Source organism: Piliocolobus tephrosceles, chromosome 14 (genome assembly GCF_002776525.5).
Source record: "Piliocolobus tephrosceles isolate RC106 chromosome 14, ASM277652v3, whole genome shotgun sequence".
Taxonomy (NCBI): domain Eukaryota; kingdom Metazoa; phylum Chordata; class Mammalia; order Primates; family Cercopithecidae; genus Piliocolobus; species Piliocolobus tephrosceles.
In genome coordinates this window covers 60,916,080-60,935,071 of record NC_045447.1, presented here as the reverse complement: position 1 = coordinate 60,935,071, position 18,992 = coordinate 60,916,080, and the positions used below count along the sequence as shown (strand labels likewise).

At 44.1% G+C, this 18,992-nt stretch overlaps 1 protein-coding gene and 1 pseudogene across 1 annotated transcript in view; one reads left to right on the top strand and one right to left on the bottom strand.

The window, feature by feature from the left end:
- The window catches only part of SAXO1 (stabilizer of axonemal microtubules 1), a 122,402-nt gene that overhangs the window by 99,334 nt on the left and 4,076 nt on the right, over positions 1-18,992 (bottom strand). The gene's annotated exons all lie outside the window — the stretch shown is intronic.
- On the top strand, positions 807-2,066 carry LOC111524733 (annotated as a pseudogene).

Below are 18,992 nucleotides of genomic sequence, written 5' to 3'. Positions count from 1 at the left end.
ATTTGCCATATATTTCAAAATAGCTAGAAGATTATTTGTAAGGTTCCCAATACAAAGAAATGATCAATGTGTGAAGTGACTGATATGCTAATACATGTTATATGCATATATCAAAATGTCACCTGGACCCCAGAAATATGTACAATCATTATGTATCAATTTTTTAAATGGTCCAGTGTGACTCAAAAATAGACTGGACTGTAAATTTTAACACCTAGCAGTGTCTGATACCCAGTAAAAGATGAATAAAATTTAATTGATTGACCTAAATTGTGCCTGAAGCTTGACAAAACGTGTTCCCATATATTAAAATTAATCTCAATGTTTCTATTTCCTCATCTGTAAAACAGAGCTAGAGACCACTAAGATCCCTTCCAGCTTTAAAAGGCTGATTAACATTTTACTTTATTTACAGCAGCCCTGCCTTGCGCCACCCACTCCCCTCCAAACCATAGTTTCAAATTTAGTCATCTGGGAAAGAACAACTCAATAGACTGAAAACATCCCCAGGGAAAAGACAGGCTAAAATCAAGGAATCGACTTTCCAAACTAAGCAATGCTTCCATGTTGAGGGACTCACAGTAAGATATTAATATATGAGAAAATATTTTTTGAATTTTCAAAATACTGTAAAGATGGAAGGTGGTTTAATATTATAAAACTCTGGGCCAGGAGTGGTAGCTGACACCTGAAGTCTCAGCACTTTGGGAGGCTGAGGTGGGTGAATCACAAGGTCAGGAGTTCAAGACCAGCCTGGCCAACATGGTGAAACCCTATCTCTACTAAAAATACAAAAACTAGAAGAGAAGATGGCAACCGTGTGGGATGAGGCCAAGCAAGATGGAACTAGGGAGGAGGTGCTCAAGATGTCCATGGAGATCATACACACACACACAGCTTCTGGACAGTGAGATCAAGATCAGGAAGAGTGAAATGTTGAGAGTCACCCACAAGCTCCAAGCCATGAAGGACAAGATCAAAAAGAACAGTGAGAAAATCAAAGTGAACAAGACCCTGGGGTACCTTGTCTCCAACGTCATCAAGCTCCTGGATGTTGATCCCAATGACCAAAAGGAGGATGGTGCCAATATTGACCTGGACTCCCAGAGGAAGGGCAAGTATGCTGTGATCAAAACCTCTATACGACAGAGGTAGTTCCTGCCTGTGATTGGACTAGTGGATGCTGAAAAGCTAAAGCCATGAGACCTGGTGGGTGTAAACAAAGACTCCTATCCAATCCTGGAGATGCTGCCCACAGAGTACGACTCGCGGGTGAAGGCCATGGAGGTGGATGAGAGGCCCACGGAGCAATACAGTGACAATGGGGGCTTGGACAAGCAGATCCAGGAACTGGTAGTGGCCATTTTCTTGTCAATGAACCACAATGAGAAGTTTGAGAACTTGGGGATCCAACCTTTGATGTATGGGCCCCCAGGGATGGGAAAGACTCTCCTGGCCTGGGCCTGTAGGGCACAGACTAAGACCACCTTCCTAAAGCTGGCTGGCCCCCAGCTGGTGCAGATGTTCACTGGAGATGGTGCCAGGCTAGTCCGGGATGCCTTCGCCCTGGCCAAGGAGAAAGCGCCCTCCATCATCTTCACTGATGAGCTGGATGTCATAGGCACCAAGCACTTTAACAGCGAGAATTCCGGGGACCGAGAGGCGCAGAGGACTATGCTGGAACTTCTGAACCAGCTGGATGGCTTCCAGCCCAACACTCAAGTTAAGGTAATTGCAGTCACAAACAGGGTGGACATCCTGGACCCCGCCCTGATCCGCTAGGGCTGCCTGGACTACAAGATCGAGTTCCCGATGCCCAACAAGGAGGCTCAGGCCAGAATCATGCAGATACACTCCCAAAAGATGAACGTCAGTCCTGACGTGACCTACGGAGAGCTGGCCTGCTGCACAAATGACTTCAATGGGGCCCAGTGCAAGGCTGTGTGCATGGAGGCGCGTATGATCGCACTGCGAGGGGTGCCACGGAGCTCACCAATGAGGACTACATGGAAGGCATCCTGGAGGTCCAGGCGAAGAAGAAAGCCAACCTACAGGACTACCCCTAGGGCACAGCAGGCCAGCCCCGGAATCGCGGCTGAAGTGCGCAATAAAAGATGGTTTAGGGGCAAAAAAAAAAAAAACAGAAAAATACAAAAATTAGCTGGCCGTAATGGTGGGTGCCTGTAATCCCAGCTGCTGTGGAGGCTGAGGCAGGAGAATGGCGTGAGCCCGGGAGGCAGAGGCTGCAGTAAGCCGATATGGCACCATTGCACTCCAGCCTGGGTGACAGAGCGAGGCTCCGTCTCAAAAAAAAAAAAAAAAAAAAAAAAGTTATAAAACTCTGAAGGGTAGCATTTTTTCAATAACAGGAAATGCTGGGGATAATCAGATGCAATTGGAAACATTATACTCCCATATACAAGTTATTCTATTCAGCCGGGCGCGGTGGCTCAAGCCTGTAATCCCAGCACTTTGGGAGGCCGAGACGGGCGGATCACGAGGTCAGGAGATCGAGACCATCCTGGCTAACACGGTGAAACCCCGTCTCTACTAAAAATACAAAAACTAGCCGGGCGAGGTGGCGGGCGCCTGTCGTCCCAGCTACTCGGGAGGCTGAGGCAGGAGAATGGCGTAAACCCGGAGGCGGAGCTTGCAGTGAGCTGAGATCCGGCCACTGCACTCCAGTCCGGGCGACAGAGCGAGACTCCGCCTCAAAATAAAAAAAAAAAAAAAAAAACCAAGTTATTCTATTCAAAGCACTCCCATATACAAGTTATTCTATTGAAAACATTATACTCCCATATACAAGTTATTCTATTCAAAGCATTATACTCCCATATACAAGTTATTCTATTCAAAGCCCCCACCATGTGGCTTCTGAAGTCAAGATAATTAAGTAGTACATTACTTTCAAAAAAATTTTTAGATGTTGGCCTTACTATATTTCTACAAACCACAAATACTTTGCTTATTTGGTGCTCATTGTGTTGAAAATAGAATATTATGACATTTTATGGTAGTAATTCCAATCGCAAGATTTTGATCATCAAGGAAAGGAGCAGAGTGTTGTTATGGAGGCAAAAGCCTTGAGCTCGAGGCAGTAAAATATGTCTGATTTTTTTTAGCCCAGCAAAGCTCATTACAAAGTTTTATGAGTGGTTGGAATCTTTAAATTTAGACATTTGAAACACTTTTCACTTTGTAATCTGTCATCTACTCCGAAAGGCGTACCACTTTCCTGAGCTCTGCTGGACCCTAAACTCTAATTGCTCATTTTAGAAAACTTAAGATAAATCTATTTAAAAATAAAATAAAATCCAGAACTCCAAAGATTTTGCTTTTCCATTTAGGCTGATTTGGTTGAACCTGCAGTGAGAATTGATCAGGAAAAGTCTGCCATCTTGTGGTCAGATATAAGAACTTGCTCCAAGAGAGTCACCCATTGGTGGCTTTTCCCTAGCAGCCTTCCGCACCTGCTCCTGCAGACGGACACCTTCTTATTTAGGCCTCTGAGCATCTCCAGAGCCCCCTCGCCAACAAGTACAATGTCCTCAAAAGTTAAAGTTGAAAGGACATTAAAGAATTATTTGGGCCGGGCACGGTGGCTCAAGCCTGTAATCCCAGCACTTTGGGAGGCCGAGACGGGCGGATCACGAGGTCAGGAGATCGAGACCATCCTGGCTAACACGGTGAAACCTCGTCTCTACTAAAAATACAAAAACTAGCCGGGCGACGTGGCGGGCGCCTGTAGTCCCAGCTACTCGGGAGGCTGAGGCAGGAGAATGGCCTGAACCCGGGAGGCGGAGCTTGCAGTGAACTGAGATCCAGCCACTGCACTCCAGCCTGGGTGACAGAGCGACACTCTGTCTCAAAAAAAAAAAAAAAAAAAAGAAGAATTATTAGCACAAAAAAAAAAAACTTTGGAAGAAGAGAATGTGGGAGAGAAGGGGGAATAAATGTGCCTCTCTCCCTCCCTGGCAGCCCTGAGGGTCTCCACAAATCTCCAGTGACTCACTCAGGAACCCCAGTCTCCCCCTCCCACTCAAGGGCGCTGTCTCCGACTTCTTCACACACTCTTGTCCTCCAGACTTCCCATCGCTTTTTCCCAGGACCTCAGTCTGGAAAAGTCAAATATAGACTTCCACAGCTTAGAAAATACCTATAAAATTCCTCACTCCATCCCAACCAGTCACTGAGCGGATTTAATTGGGGTGGCAGAGATCAAGAGTTCCAAGATAATGAGACTCAAGATCAGTGTTGTCCAACAGAACTGTCTGCAGTGATGGAAATACTCCATACCTGCATGGGCCGGTATGGGAGCTACTGAGCACTTGAAAGGTGGCTTGTGCAGTTGAGGAACTGAATTTTTCATTTTATTTAACTTTCATTTATTTAAATGAAATTGCCACAGCTGGCTACCATACTGGACAGAACAGCTCTAAATCTTACTTTCCTAACCCAGTCCACCTTGACAAACAAAAAACACAATCCATTCATTCAAAAACATATGCATCGGCTGTTATAAAGAAAACAGTATGTTGCTGTAACACAATGCACACAGAAAAAGAGAAAATATCTGTTTTCCCAGCGTATATATAATTAATCAAGGATATAAAGCATGCTGATGCATAATTAGAGGATGAGAACACAGGGAGCGGGGTTCTTCTTTGACGGGGAGCCACAGGGCTGGGTTAATGGGGAACTTGCAAGTGAAACAGGACCTTACAAGTCCAGCAGGAGGAGGGAACATAGGTATTTTAGAGAAAGGGCAAGGGTAAGGATCAGAGAGGGGAGATCAGCAGGTCCGCTCAGGATGCTAAGAAACCTGATCCAATTCAAGGTGCAGTTTCATGTAAGGGAATCATGGGAGAAAAAAAACTAGAAAGGTACTTTAGGACCAGTTTCCGAACATAAAAATGAGAGAACCAGGGGGGTTATAACGAGAATAAAAGGGAAGGGACCAATTAAAGAAAGATTATAATGGAGGAGGGACCCAGACTTTAGAAAAGACTCAAATGTGCCAGGTGCGGTGGCTCACGCCTGTAATCCCAGCAATTTTGGAGGCCAAGGTAGGTGGATCATTTGAGGTCAGGAGTTTGAGACCAGCCTGGCCAACACGGTGAAACCCCGTCTCTACTAAAAGTACAAAAATTAGCCCAGCATGGTGGCGGGTACCTGTAATCCCAGCTACTTGGGAGGTTGGAACAGAAGAATCACTTGAACCCAGGAGGCAAAGGTTGCAGTGAGCAGAGATCCTACCACTGCATGACAGAGTAAGACTCCACTTCAAAAAAAAAAAAAAAAGAAAAGAAAAAAGAGATTCAATGCTGTGGTTGAGGGAGAATAAGAGATGATTCAAAATTTTCACCCAGGGTGAATGGAAGATTGCTGGCACCATGAATGGGGCAGATACCAGAAGAATGTTTGAAGTTTGTTGAAGCTGAGATTAATGAGACAGATGGATCACCAAAGCACTTTGAGAAGGTGACAATGAAACTGGAATTCAGAAGACAGGAGAGACTATTGGCTGAAACCATAAAGTGGAGGAGAAAATACAGGATGAGGAGAGAAGAAAAGGAGAAAAGACACAAGAACAGACTCTGCTTCGAATGGAAAGTGACTCCTTTGCAGGGACAGAATGAGAACAGAGTCAGAGAAGGAACACCCAAATGAGTCATACCCCTACTGCAGGGGCAGGAGGGAGACTTCTCACTACATATGCTCTGCACCTCTTAATGAGCATTCTGCCTTCCTACCTAGACTGCACCCTGTGCAAAGATGGAGATTATGTCTTATACATTTCAATCCCGATGCCTAGAACAATGCAGGACACAGGAAGGTAATGTAAAGGGTCCCAGGAGAAAGAAGGCCTTAGAGGCAGGGCATGGTGGCTCATGCCTGTAATCCCAGCACTTTGGGAGGCCGAGGTAGGCGGATCACCCAAGGTCAGGAGTTCAAAACCAGCCTGGACAATATGGTTGAAACCCTGTCTCTACTAAAAATACGAAAATTAGCCAGGCATGGTGGCATGTGCCTGTAATCCCATCTACTCAGGAGGCTGAGGCAGGACAATCACTTGAACCCTGAGGCGTAGGTTGCAGTGAAGCGAGATGGCACCACTGCACTCCAGCCTGGGCAACAGAGCAGGACACCGTTTCCAAAAAGAAAAAAAGAAAGAAGGCCTTAGAAGAAAAGGTTTTGCTGGGTAACATGTAGTCCTAGACTAAACACTGCTCCGGCCCCACTTAACAAAGCTCAAAAGCAAGACCCACATTTGTACATGTTCTAGTTCAGTGAGTCCCAGTCCTGGCAAATGGTCAGAATCACCTTTAGACAGTTGGCAGGACCCACCCTGAGATTATCAATTCAACCGCCTGAGCAACTGATAGTTTTCAAACTCCCTGTGTGATTCTAATCAGCAGCCAGAGTTGGGAACCATGCATTGATGCCAGAGATGCAGAAGGTTGCTGATCCAGTTTGTAGAGTGCCCTTTAATTCTCCACACTACTGATACCATTTTTATCTGCCTGTGTCATATTTGCCCTTCTTTCAGATTTCAGGACACTAGCATATTACGCATAGTCCATGTGCCAGGACTCACGTACATGATCTTAACTCTTATCATGGTCCTATGAGGTAGGTATTGTTGGTACAGATGAGGCACCTATGACCTGGAGTTTATTTACCAATCCAAGATCCCACAATTGGAATCCCACAATTCTCCCAGGAGAATTGACCTCAGAACGCTGTTGCCTGTTGCTCCTCTGCTGCCCACTCCCTGCCCCAACCAAGCAGAAACCCAATCGTCCTGGGAAGCAGGTAGAAGGAACATCTAAGAGATCATGTGAGAGACAGCAGACCAGTCAGCCCATGGGACTCTGACTAAACCCCGTGATTTCCCCCAGGACCACCTTTACCGTGCTTCCACCCAGACATGCTCCTTAAAGGTGAGAACAGAGACCTGGCCAGGCCAGGCGACTGTGAAAGTAATGTTTTCATTATTCTCATTCAACTCTACACAATGTGGAAACAAGTTTTACTAATACCTTATACTTCTTCGACAAAGTAACAAATCTCTCTGAATGAGAAATTCAGTAACACTACAGGAATTCTCCTCCCATCCTATCACTTTCCCAAAAGGAGAAAGACTGGTCCCACTGGGCCAGGTGTTCTCCCTCCTTGGCTGACACTTTCTGGGCTTCAGGGAAGGGAGTGCAGGCTGTGCGGCCACGCCCATTTCAGCCTTCCTGCAGTTCCGAAGTGAAGCGGCACAGAAGGCCCGAAAACAGCCACATTTGCCAGAACTGATGTTGCGTCTGCGGGCACAATGCTAGTTGACAAAATTGTGGCCTAAAAAACGTGACAAGTGAACAAACCCACCGTGATGCCACCTGATGAAGCAGCTGGGGGAGGCTTCCCTTCCTCGGGAGTCTGAAAGCCCAGGCTCCCCCAGCCTTGCCCTGAGCACGGCCACCTTACCCGCAGGAGCACAGTTCACAGATGCACTTCGTCTTCATAGCGGCCATCCTGAGGCCCTGACGTCCCCTCAGAGCATCGCCAGCCGCAGCCGACTCCTGGACCCCAACCACCTGGCTTGGGGCACGCCCAGGCTCGAGGGCCTTGGCAGGTGTTCTGTTTACTCGAAGGAAAATTTAAGTGGCCCTTTTGCAATGTCCTGTCGTCTGTGGCCCTCCTGGAGCTGGCCTAGCGCGAGGGAGCAGCCAGGGAGACCTCACCCTGCATGCCACCACCCTGGCCTCCGCAGCCCAGACTCAGGCACCTGGAGCTACTGACTGGGCCCCAGGAAGCTGCGGGGTCCGTGCCCAGGTAGCCTCTGTGATGTCGCCAGGACCAGGAGGGGCACACCTCAGGTGACAATTACATCACAAGAGCCGCTTATGAGATAGGAAAGCTCCCAGCAACTCACTGGCAGGCCCAGGACGGGGGTTCGCCGGTGGACCTTGGAGAAACCTGGAAAAGGTGGAAGTCACTAGAAAGCTCCTGGTGCAGTAAATGGTCACACGTGCAGAAAAGCTGAAAACTCCCTCACCATCACCTTGGGTGGCATTTGCTGTCTCTAGGATCCATGGTGCCCCCTCTTAGGGGAATACAGCCCTTGACTTCCAAAAGGCTTGCCTTGAATAGGGTTTCCAGATCTTCCTGTGGAAACCTAAGCCTTTGGCTTCAGATGTCTGTTAGAATTGCTCTCACCCACAGACCTGCGCTCTTGAGAACACAGCGGTTTAAGAGAGCCCAGGCCCTCTCTGCTCAGGTGGGTTCGCAATCACTTCTCCAGGTGCTGGTAATGATGCCTTGAAACAGACGCGCTCAAATTTTAGTGGGCATCAGGACCACCTGGCTTGATGAAAACCAGATTGCCAGACCCCACCCCCATTGTTTCTGATTCAGTGTTTCTAGGGTAGGCCAAGGACTTCCATTTCTTACAAGCTCTCAAGTAATGCTGGTTCTGCTGGGCCAGGGACCACACTTTAAGAACCACAGCTTTTGAGATTCCTTTACACCCCCTGAAATAGTGTTTCTTCAGCTTACCTGGTCCCGAGAGCACACCCCCAACCAGAAGTTTCCCCTGCATCAAAACCTCTAGTCCAGGAATCTAGCTTCAACAAGAAGCCAGGTGATTCTGGTCATGAAGCAAGTTCAAAAGACACTGCTCTGGCCAGTTGTTTGGACTTAAACCATTTTGATTTCCTGCTTATGGGAAATGGGAACTGTACTGACAATCTTTATGCTTGCTTTTCTTTCCTATGCTTCCTAACTCTTTCCATTCATTTTAGTGAATGAGTCAGTCAGAGGCATCTTGGACTACAAGACACTTAATATTCTGAGGGTTCTGTGGGTTTTTTTGGGTTTTTTTTTTTTTTTTTTTTTTTTGGTTTTTGGCTTTTTTTCTTCAATATTAGGCCCTGGAATAGAGGTCAGCAAACTATTGTCTGCAGGTTGGCCACTTAACTCTATCTGGCCATTGAGCTAAGAATGGTTTTCATATTTTTTAATGGTTGAAAAAATTAAAATAGTAATATTACATGACATATGAAACTTACCTGAAATTCAAATTTCAGTGTCTGTAAATAAAGTTTTGAATTTTTTCAAAAAATTTGTGTAAACATTCCTGATTTTTTGCCTCTCGGCCCACAAAAGCTAAAATATTCACTATCTGACTTTTTACAGAGAGAGTGTTCCAACCCCAGGTATAGAAGGTCAACAAGGTAGATTCAGACAGGAGCAAAGCTTATTGATCATTCTTAAGAACAGTGGGTTGGGAAGCTGCTCCTTGCCTTCCCAGTAGGAAGTCAGAACTTTAAAGGGGAGAATGGAAACCTGGCCAGACAAAACACAGGTGGGAGCTATTGCAAGTCAAAGCAAAGTCTGCATGCCATCCATCGCCACTGACAGAGAACATCACAAAGTACTTACAGAGGAAATACAAAATGGACTAATGCAGTAAATTGGTACCAGCAGAGTGCGGTGCTGCTGAAAAGATACCCAAAAATGAGGAAGCAACTTTGGAACTGGGTAATAGGCAGAGGTTGGAACAGTTTGGAGGGCTCTGAAGAAGACAGGAAAATGTGAGAAAGTTTAGAACTTCCTAGAGACTTGCTGAATGGCTTTACCCAAAATGCTGATAGCAATACGGACAATAAACTCTAGGCTGAGGTGGTCTCAGACAGAGATGAGGAACTTGTTGGGAATGGGATCCAAGGTAACTCTTGTTATGTTTTAGCAAAGATACTGGTGGCATTTTGCCCCTGGCCTAGAGATCTCTGGAACTTGAGGGAGATGATTTAGGGTATCTGGCAGAAGAAATTTCTAAGCAGCAAAGCATTTAACAAGTGACTTGGGTGCTGTTAAAGGCATTCAGAGCATAAAACTTTGGAAATTTTGCATCCTGACAATGCAATAGAAAAGAAAAACCTTCTCAGCAAACTAACACAAGAACAGAAAACCAAACACCGCATGTTCTCACTCATAAGTAGGAGTTGAACAATGAGAACACATGGACACAGAAAGAGGAACATCACACACAGGGGCCTGTCGGAGGGATGGGGGGCTGGGGGAAGGAGAGCATTAGGAGAAATACCTAATGTAGATGATGGGTTGATGGGTGCAGCAAACCACCATGGCACATGTATACCTATGTAACAAACCTGCACGTTCTGCACATGTACCCCAGAACTTAAAGTATAAGAAAAAAAAAAAAAAAGAAAAACCTATTTTCTGAGGAGAAATTCAAGCTGGCTGCAGAAATTTGCATAAGTGATGAGAAGCCAAACATTAATCCCCAAGACAATAGGGAAAATGTCTCCTGGGCATGTCAGAGATCTTCACAGCAGCCCCTCCCACCACAGGCCCACAGGCCTAGAAAATTATTTCATGGGCCGGGACCAGGGTCCCTGTGCTGTGTGCAGCCTAGGGACTTGGTGCCTTCCATCCCAGCTGCTCCAGCCATGGCTGAAAGGGGCCAACATAGAGCTTGGGCTATGGCTTCAGAGGATGCAAGCCCCAAGCCTTGGCAGCTTCTGCATGGTGTTGAGCCTGTGAGCGCACAGAAGTCAAGAACTGAGGTTTGGGAATCTCCACCTAGATTTCAGAGGATGTTTGGAAATGCCTGGATGTCCAGGCAGAAGTTTGCTGCAGGGGTGGGACTCTGGAGAACCCTCTGCTAGGGCAATGTGTAAGGGAAATGTCCCTACTGGGGCACCACCTAGTGGAGCTGTGAGAAGAGGGCCACCATCCTCGAGACCCCAAAATGGTAGATCCACCGACAGCTTGCACTGTGTGCCTAGTAAAGCCACAGACACTCATCACCAGCCCAAGAAAGCATCCAGAAGGGAGGCTGTACCCTGCAAAGTCACAGGGGAGTAGCTGTCCAAGACCATGGGAACTCACCTCTTGCTTCAGCGTGACCTGGATGTGAGACATGGAGTCAAAGGAGATCATTTTGGAGCTTTAAGATTTGACTACCCTGCTGGATTTCAGACTTGCATGGGGCCTGTAACCCCTTTGTTTTGGCCAATTTCTCCTATTCAGAACAGCTGTATTTACCCAATGCCTATACCCCATTGTATCTAGGAAGTAACTAGCTTGCTTGTGATTTTACAGGTTCATAGGCAGAAGGCACTTGCCTTGTCTCAGATGAGATTTTGGACTGTGGACTTTTGGGTTAATGATGAAATGAGTTAAGACTTTGGGGGTACTGTTGGGAAGGCATGATTGTTTGTGAAATGTGAGGACATGAGATTTGGAGGGACCAGGGGTGAAATTATGTGGTTTGGCTCTGTGTCCCCACCCAAATCTCATCTTGAATTGTACTCCCATAATTCCCACATGTTGTGGGAGGGACCCAGTGGGAGATAATTTGAATCACGGCAGCGGATTACCCCATACTGTTCTCACGGTAGTGAGCAAGTCTCACAAGATCTGATGGATTTTTCGGGGGTTTCCGCTTGTGCATCTTCCTCATTTTTTTCTCTTGCTGTCACCATGTAAGAAGTGCCTTTCATCTCCTGCCATTATTCTGAGGCCTCCCCAGCCGTGTGGAACTGTAAGTCCAATTAAACCTCTTTTCCTTCCAAGTCTCAGGTATGTCTTTATCAGCAGTGTGAAAATTGACTAATACACCATCTAAACCTCCAAAATCCTGGTATCAAAATTTCCTCCCCTAGGAACTATTTACTGTAACTTGCTATCAAGTTACATCAAACCTTTCTGGGTACTTTCTATAAGCTCTCTCGTCTATCTCTTACAACTGACATAAATCTATCATGCCCATATTACAAATCAGAACACTGAAGCCAGGAGGTAAACTCATTCAATGAGTACTAGATCTGGGATTCAGACTCACTGTGGTCTCAAACTTTTCCATCCAAGAAAAGGACAAAGAATAAGAAGAAATGGCTATGTACGTGCAGCCAGCCCCTGTGAGGGAGCAGAGTGAGGCACAGCCTTTAAAAAAAATAAAAATAAAATGGGTAAGTTGAATATTTTTGAGACCACTATAAGCAGTATTTTATCTTAAAATTTTCATTTACTTCTTAATATGGACATCTTTAATATTTTCCCTAAAATTTTTTAGTAAAATTAATACATAGTGGTGCTGCACAATTTTTATTCTGTGGCCTTATAACTCACCCAACCCCAAACTTATTGCTGTATACCATCTGAAAAGCAACTCTTTACAGAACATTGTTTAAAGTGGTGAGATCACACCACTGCACTCCAGCCTGGGCAATAGAGCAAGACCTTGCCTCAAAAGAAAAAAAAAAGAAAAGAAAATATTAGCAAACTGAAACCAGCAACAGATAAAAAGGATTAAATACCATGACCAAGAGGGGTTTATCCCAAGAATACAAGGTGGTTTTAATACTGAAAAACCAACTGTGGTTAAATGTTATTGCTGGTGTGCTACTTTATTTAATGTACTGTGGAACAAAATAAGGGTATTGTTGGGATGTGATTATGATAACTCTAGGCTTTCAGCTCTCCTCAAAGTTTGAGGTTAAAAAAATGTTAAAAGACGTGAGTTAAACTTTATGTGTATGATGTGATTTAGCTATGCAGAAAATATTTAAGTTGGATGTACCTGTTTTATGTACATCTACTGTACTTAGTACCTCAAGGTTTAGTCCCTTATTAGTTTCTCAGTGTTCAGGTTACCTTGAGAAAGGCCATGCTTAGAGAACTGAATTTCTCCTTTGAGAACTTTTAGTATGGTTTGAAGAAATCAAGTGATAAAGGAGTATGCTGAATATGCAATAATTTACTTCTACTGTGTGCTGCATTTTAAGAACCTAGATGAAACGAGTAGTTGGTTGGCTTTGTTACGTTTTTTGTCTTTGAAAGAGATGCATGTCTTGGAATTCACTTTTTTTTTTTGAGACAAAGTCTTGCTCTTGGCCCCCAGTCTGGAGTGCGATGGTGCCATCTCAGCTCACTGCAACCTGCGCCTCCCAGGTTCAAGTGATTCTCCTGCCTCAGCCTCCCAGGTAGCTGGGATTACAGGTGCCTGCCACCATACTCAGCTAATTTTTGTACTTCTTAGTAGAGACAGGTTTCACAATGTTGGCCAGGCTGGTCTTGAACTCCTGACCTCAGGTGATCTGCCCGCCTCGGCCTCCCAAAGTGCTGGGATTACAGGTGTGAGCCACCGCGCCTGGCCTGGAATTCATTTTTTAAATGTTATATTCCAACCTTGTATGTTCCAAGGTGCCGTGCACTGTGAATCTTTTATTTAAAAAAAAAATTGCAGGTGCTTTTATGTATAATTTGAATTACGCTAAATGAATTGTTTTTGTACTTAACCATTGTAATCCAAAAGATAAGGGTAAAGTTTACATGCTTTTCAAAAATTTTTGTTAAGAAATAGCAAACTAATGGTTTACGATTTCAAATACTGATACCCTCCCAAGACATGAGCATTTGGGGAAGTCAAGCACCTAATACAACTCATTTAGCATGGGTGAAATTTGATTAAAGATGTTAGAAAATTTTTTAAAAAAGAAAAAGGGCTGAGCACAGTGGCTCTGGGAGGCTGAGGCATGTGGATCACTTGAGGCCAGGAGTTTGAGACCAGCCTGGCTAACATTACAAAACCCTGCCTCTACTAAAAATACAAAAATTTAGCCAAGCATATTGGCACACACCTGCAATTCTAGCTACCTGGGAGGCTGAGGCATGAGAATCACTTGAACCCAGGAGGCAAAGGTCGCAGTGAGCAAGATGACACCACTGCACTCCAGCCTGGGCAACAGAGTGAGATTCTTTCTCCAAAAAAAAAAGAGAAAAAAGAGAGAGAAAGAAAGAGGCCATAAAACTATATATTATACGATTCCACTTATATGAAGTTTCTTGAGAAGGTAAATCTATACAGACAGAAAGCAGACCAGCAGTTGCCTGGGTCTCAGGGTAGATCTACCAGCAGAGATCAAATACAAACAGGGACAAGGGAACTTTTGGGGATGGTGGAAATACTCTAAAATTGAGTGGTGGTAACAGAACTATATACTTACATAAAATAAATGAATTTTCTAGAATTAAAATTATAACTCAATAAAGCATTTAAAAAAAATCTTGCAAAATATCCATTTCAGAATAAAGGGCATCCAAATTGGAAAAGAAAAAAAGTCAAATTATCCTTGTTTGCAGATGATATGTTCTTATATTTGGAAAAACCTAAAGGCTCCACCAAAAAACCATTAGAATTGATCAACAAATTCAGTAACATTGCATGATACAAAATCAACCTACAAAATCAGGAGCACTTCTACATGCCAACAGTGAACAATCTGAAAAAAATGTAAAAAGTCATCCCATTTACAATTGACACCAAAAAAATTAAATACCTAGGAATTTACTTAGCTAGGGAAGTGAAAGATCTCTACAATGAAAACTATGAAACACCGATGAAAGCAACTGAAGAGGACACGAAAAAGTGGAAAAATATTCCATGTACATGGATTGGAAAAATCAACTTTGTTCAAATGTCCACACTACCCAAAGCAATCTACAGATTTAATGAAATCCTTATGAAAGTACCATAACATTCTGCACAGAAATAGAAAAAACAATCCTAAAATGTATATGAAACCACAAAAGATTCAGAATAGCCAAAGCTATCCTGAGCAAAAAGAACAAAATTGGAGGAATCACATTACCTGACCTCCAGTTATACTACAGAGTTATGGTAACCAAAACAGCATGGTATGGCATAAAAACAGACACACAGACCAATAGAAGAGAAAAGAAAATGCAGAAACAAATCCATACATCTACAGTTAACTCATTTTGACACAGGTGCCAAGAACATGCATGGGGTAAAAACAGTCTCTTCAATAAATAGTGCTGGAAAAACTGAATATCCATATGCAGAAGAAGGAAACTAGACTCCTATCTCTTGCCATATACAAAAATAAAGTCAAAATGGATTGAAGACTTAAATCTTAAGACCTGAAACCATGAAACTATTACAAGAAAACATTGGAAAACTCTCCAGGACATTGGTCTGGACAAAAATTTCTTGAGTAATACCCCACAAGCACAGGCAACCAAAGCAAAAATGGACACATGGGATCACATCAAGTTAAAAAGCTTCTGCACAGCAATAGAAACAATCAACAAATCAAAGAGACAACCCACCAAATGGGAGATATTTGCAAACTACCCATCTGATAAAAAATTAATCAGAAAATATAAGGAGCTCAAACAACTCTATGGGAAAAAAATCTAATAATCTAAATTTTTTAATGGGCAAAAGATCTGAATAGACATTTCTCAAAAGATGACATGTAAATGGCAAACAGGCATATAAAAAGGTGCTCAAAATCATGGATCATCAGAGAAATGCAAATCAAAATGACAATGAGATATCATGTCACTCCAGTTAAAATGACTTTTATCCAAATGATGGGCAATAACGAATGCTGGCGAGGATGTGGGGAAAGGGGAACCCCTGTACACTGCTGGTGGGAATGTAAATTATTACAACCACTATGGGGAACAGTTTGGAAGTTCCTTAAAAAACTAAAAATGGTACTATCATATGATTCAGCAATCCCACTGCTGGGTATATACCCAAAAGAAAGGGAATCAGTATATCAAAGAGACAGCTGCACTTCTGTGTTTGTTGCAGCATTGTTCACAACAGCCAAAATTTGGAAGCAACCTAAGTGTCTATCAACAGATAAATGGATAAAGAAAATGTGGTCTGTCAATTTTGTTGATCTTTTCAAAAAACCAACTCCTGGATTCATTGATTAACTAGTTCAACCATTATGGAAAACAGTATGGCGATTCCTCAAGGATCTAGAACTAGATGTACCATATGACCCAGCCATCCCACTACTGGGTATATACCCAAAGGATTATAAATTATGCTACTACAAAGACACATGCACACGTATGTTTATTGCGGCACTATTCACAATAGCAAAGACTTGGAATCAACCCAAATGTCCATCAGTGACAGACTGGATTAAGAAAATGTGGCACATATACACCATGGAATACTATGCAGCCATAAAAAAGGATGAGTTTGCGTCCTTTGTAGGGACATGGATGCAGCTGGAAACCATCATTCTTAGCAAACTATCACAAGAAGAGAAAACCAAACACCGCATGTTCTCACTCATAGGTGGGAACTGAACAATGAGCTCACTTGGACTCGGGAAGGGGAACATCACACACTGGGGCCTATCATGGGGAGGGGGGAGGGGGGAGGGATGGCATTGGGGAGTTATACCTGATATAAATGATGAATTGATGGGTGCTGACGAGTTGATGGGTGCAGCACACCAACATGGCACATGTATACATATGTAACAAACCTGCACGTTATGCACATGTACCCTAGAACTTAAAGTATAATAAAAAAAAAAAAAAAATGTGGGCCGGGTGCGGTGGCTCACACCTGTAATCCCAGCACTTTGGGAGGCCGAGGTGGGCGGATCACCTGAAGTCGGGAGTTGGAGACCAGCCTGACCAACATGGAGAAACCCCGTCCCTACTAAGAATAAAAAATTAGCCAGGCATGGTGGTGCATGCCTTTAATCCCAGCTCCTCAGGAGGCTGAGGCAGGAGAATCTCTTGAACCCAGGAGGCAGAGGTTGTGGTGAGCTGAGATCGCACCACTGCACTCCAGACTGTGCAACAAGAGCAAAACTCTGCCTCATAAAAAAAAAAAAAAAAATGTGGCCAGGTGCAGTGGCTATAGCCTATAATACCAGCACTTTGTGAGGCCAAGGCAGGAGGATCACCTGAGCCAGGAGTTTGAGACCAGCCTGGGAAATATAGCAAAACCCTGTCTCTACAAAAAATACAAAAATTAGTTAGGCATGGTGGTGCACACCTGTAGTCCCAGCTACTCAGGAGACTGAGGTGGGAGATCACTTGAACCTGAGAGGCAGAGGTTGCAGTGAGCCGAGACTGCACCACTACACTCCAGCTTGAGCAACAGAGCAAAACTCTGTCCCAAAAAAGAAAATGCGGTACATATACACTATTCAGCCACAAAAAAAGAATGAGATCCTTTCATTTGCAACAACATGGATGGAACTGGAGGTCATTATGTTAAGCGAAATACGCCAGGCACAGAAAGACAAACTTCACATGTTCTCACTTATTTGTGGGAGCTGAAAATTAAAACAATTGAACTCACAGACACAGAGAGCAGAAGAATGGTTACCAGAGGCTGGGAAGGATAACAGGTGGGTTAAGGGGGAAGTGAGGATGGTTAACGAGTACAAAAAGTAGTTAGAAAGAATGAATAAGACCTAGTAGGGGCCAGGCACTGTGGTTCACACCTGTAATCACAGCACTTTGGGAGGCCAAGGCAGGCAGATGGCTTGAGCCCAGAAATTCAAGAGCAATCTGGGCAACATAGTGGGATCCCATCTCTACAAAAAATACAAAAATTAGCCAGGCGGCCAGGCACGGTGGCTCACACCTGTAATCCCAGCACTTTGGGAGACCGAGGCAGGTGGGTCACGAGGTCAGGAGATCAAGACCATCCTGGCGAACACAGTGAAACCCTGTCTCTACTAAAAATACAAAAAAATAGCCGGGCGTGGTGGCGGGCGCCTGTAGTCTCAGCTACTCGGGAGGCTGAGGCGGGAGGCTGTGGCAGGAGGATGGCGTGAATCCAGGAGGCGGAGCTTGCAGTGAGCTGAGATCCGGCCACTGCACTCCAGCCTGGGTGACAAAGCAAGACTCCATCTCAAAAAAAAAAAAAAAAATTAGCCAGGCATGGTGGTATGTAACTGTAGTCCCAGCTACTTGGGGGCACTGATGTGGGAAGGACTGCTTGAGCCCAGGAGGTGGAAGCTGCGGTGAGCAGTCATCACAACACTGCACTCCAGTCTGAGCCACAGAGTAAGACCCTGACTCAAATAAAAAAACAAAAAACAAAAACAAAACAAAACAAAAAGACCTAGTATTTGATAGCACAACAGGGTAATTATGGTCAATAATTTCATTGTACATTCAAAAATAACTAAAAAAGTATAATTGGGCCTGGCACAGTGACTCACGCCTGTAATCCCAGCACTTTGGGAGCTGAGGCAGGCGGATCACCTGAGATCGGGAGTTCGAGACCAGCCTGGCCAACATGGTGAAACCCTGTCTCTGCTAAAAATACAAAAATTAGCCAGGCGTGGTGGCAGGTGCCTGCAATACCAGCTGCTTGGGAGGCTGAGGCAAGAGAATCACTTGAACCTGGGAGGTAGAGGCTCCAGTGTGTCACGTCATTGCACTCCCGCCTGGGCAATGGAGTGAGAGTTTGTCTTAAAAAAAAAAAAAAAAAGAGAGAGTATAAATGGATTGTTTGCAACACAAAGGATAAATGCTTGAGGGGATGCATACCCATTTACCATGATGTGATTATTATGCATTGCATGCCTGTATCAAAGTATCTCATGTACCTCACAAATATATACACCTACTATGTACCCACAAAAATTCAAAACAAAAAAACTTTTCAATTCCCTTTCGGTATTACTTACTATCAAATTATTATTATTCCATTTGAGCATTTTAGATTAAGATCTCTCCTATTTCCAAGTAAGCGAGCAGACTGAACATATGCAATTATCTTTCTCCAGAATCCCACAAACATGAGAGAAATAGGATGAGATGGCAAGAACAAAAGTGGGGTAAGAGATCATAAAATCAAAATTTTTGGAAGCAGGAATGCACAAGCAAGAATGGTAACTGACTTAGCTGACTCAAGAAAACTGAACCTTAGCCAATAGTAGGGAAAGACAAGGAGCAACATTTTTACCACAGAACCTCTAAATGATTCAAGAGTCAGTAGCATCAGTGAGAGCAGAGATTGCACTAAAAAGGAGGGATTGTTTGAAGAGCCTTTAAGATGCAATTAGACTCAGAGATCCCCTCGCAATTTCACATAGCTGGGCAATTGCCCGTCTCTCATCTAAGACTAGCAGTTTTTATTCCCTGCAAAGAGTAAAACAGGAGATCTC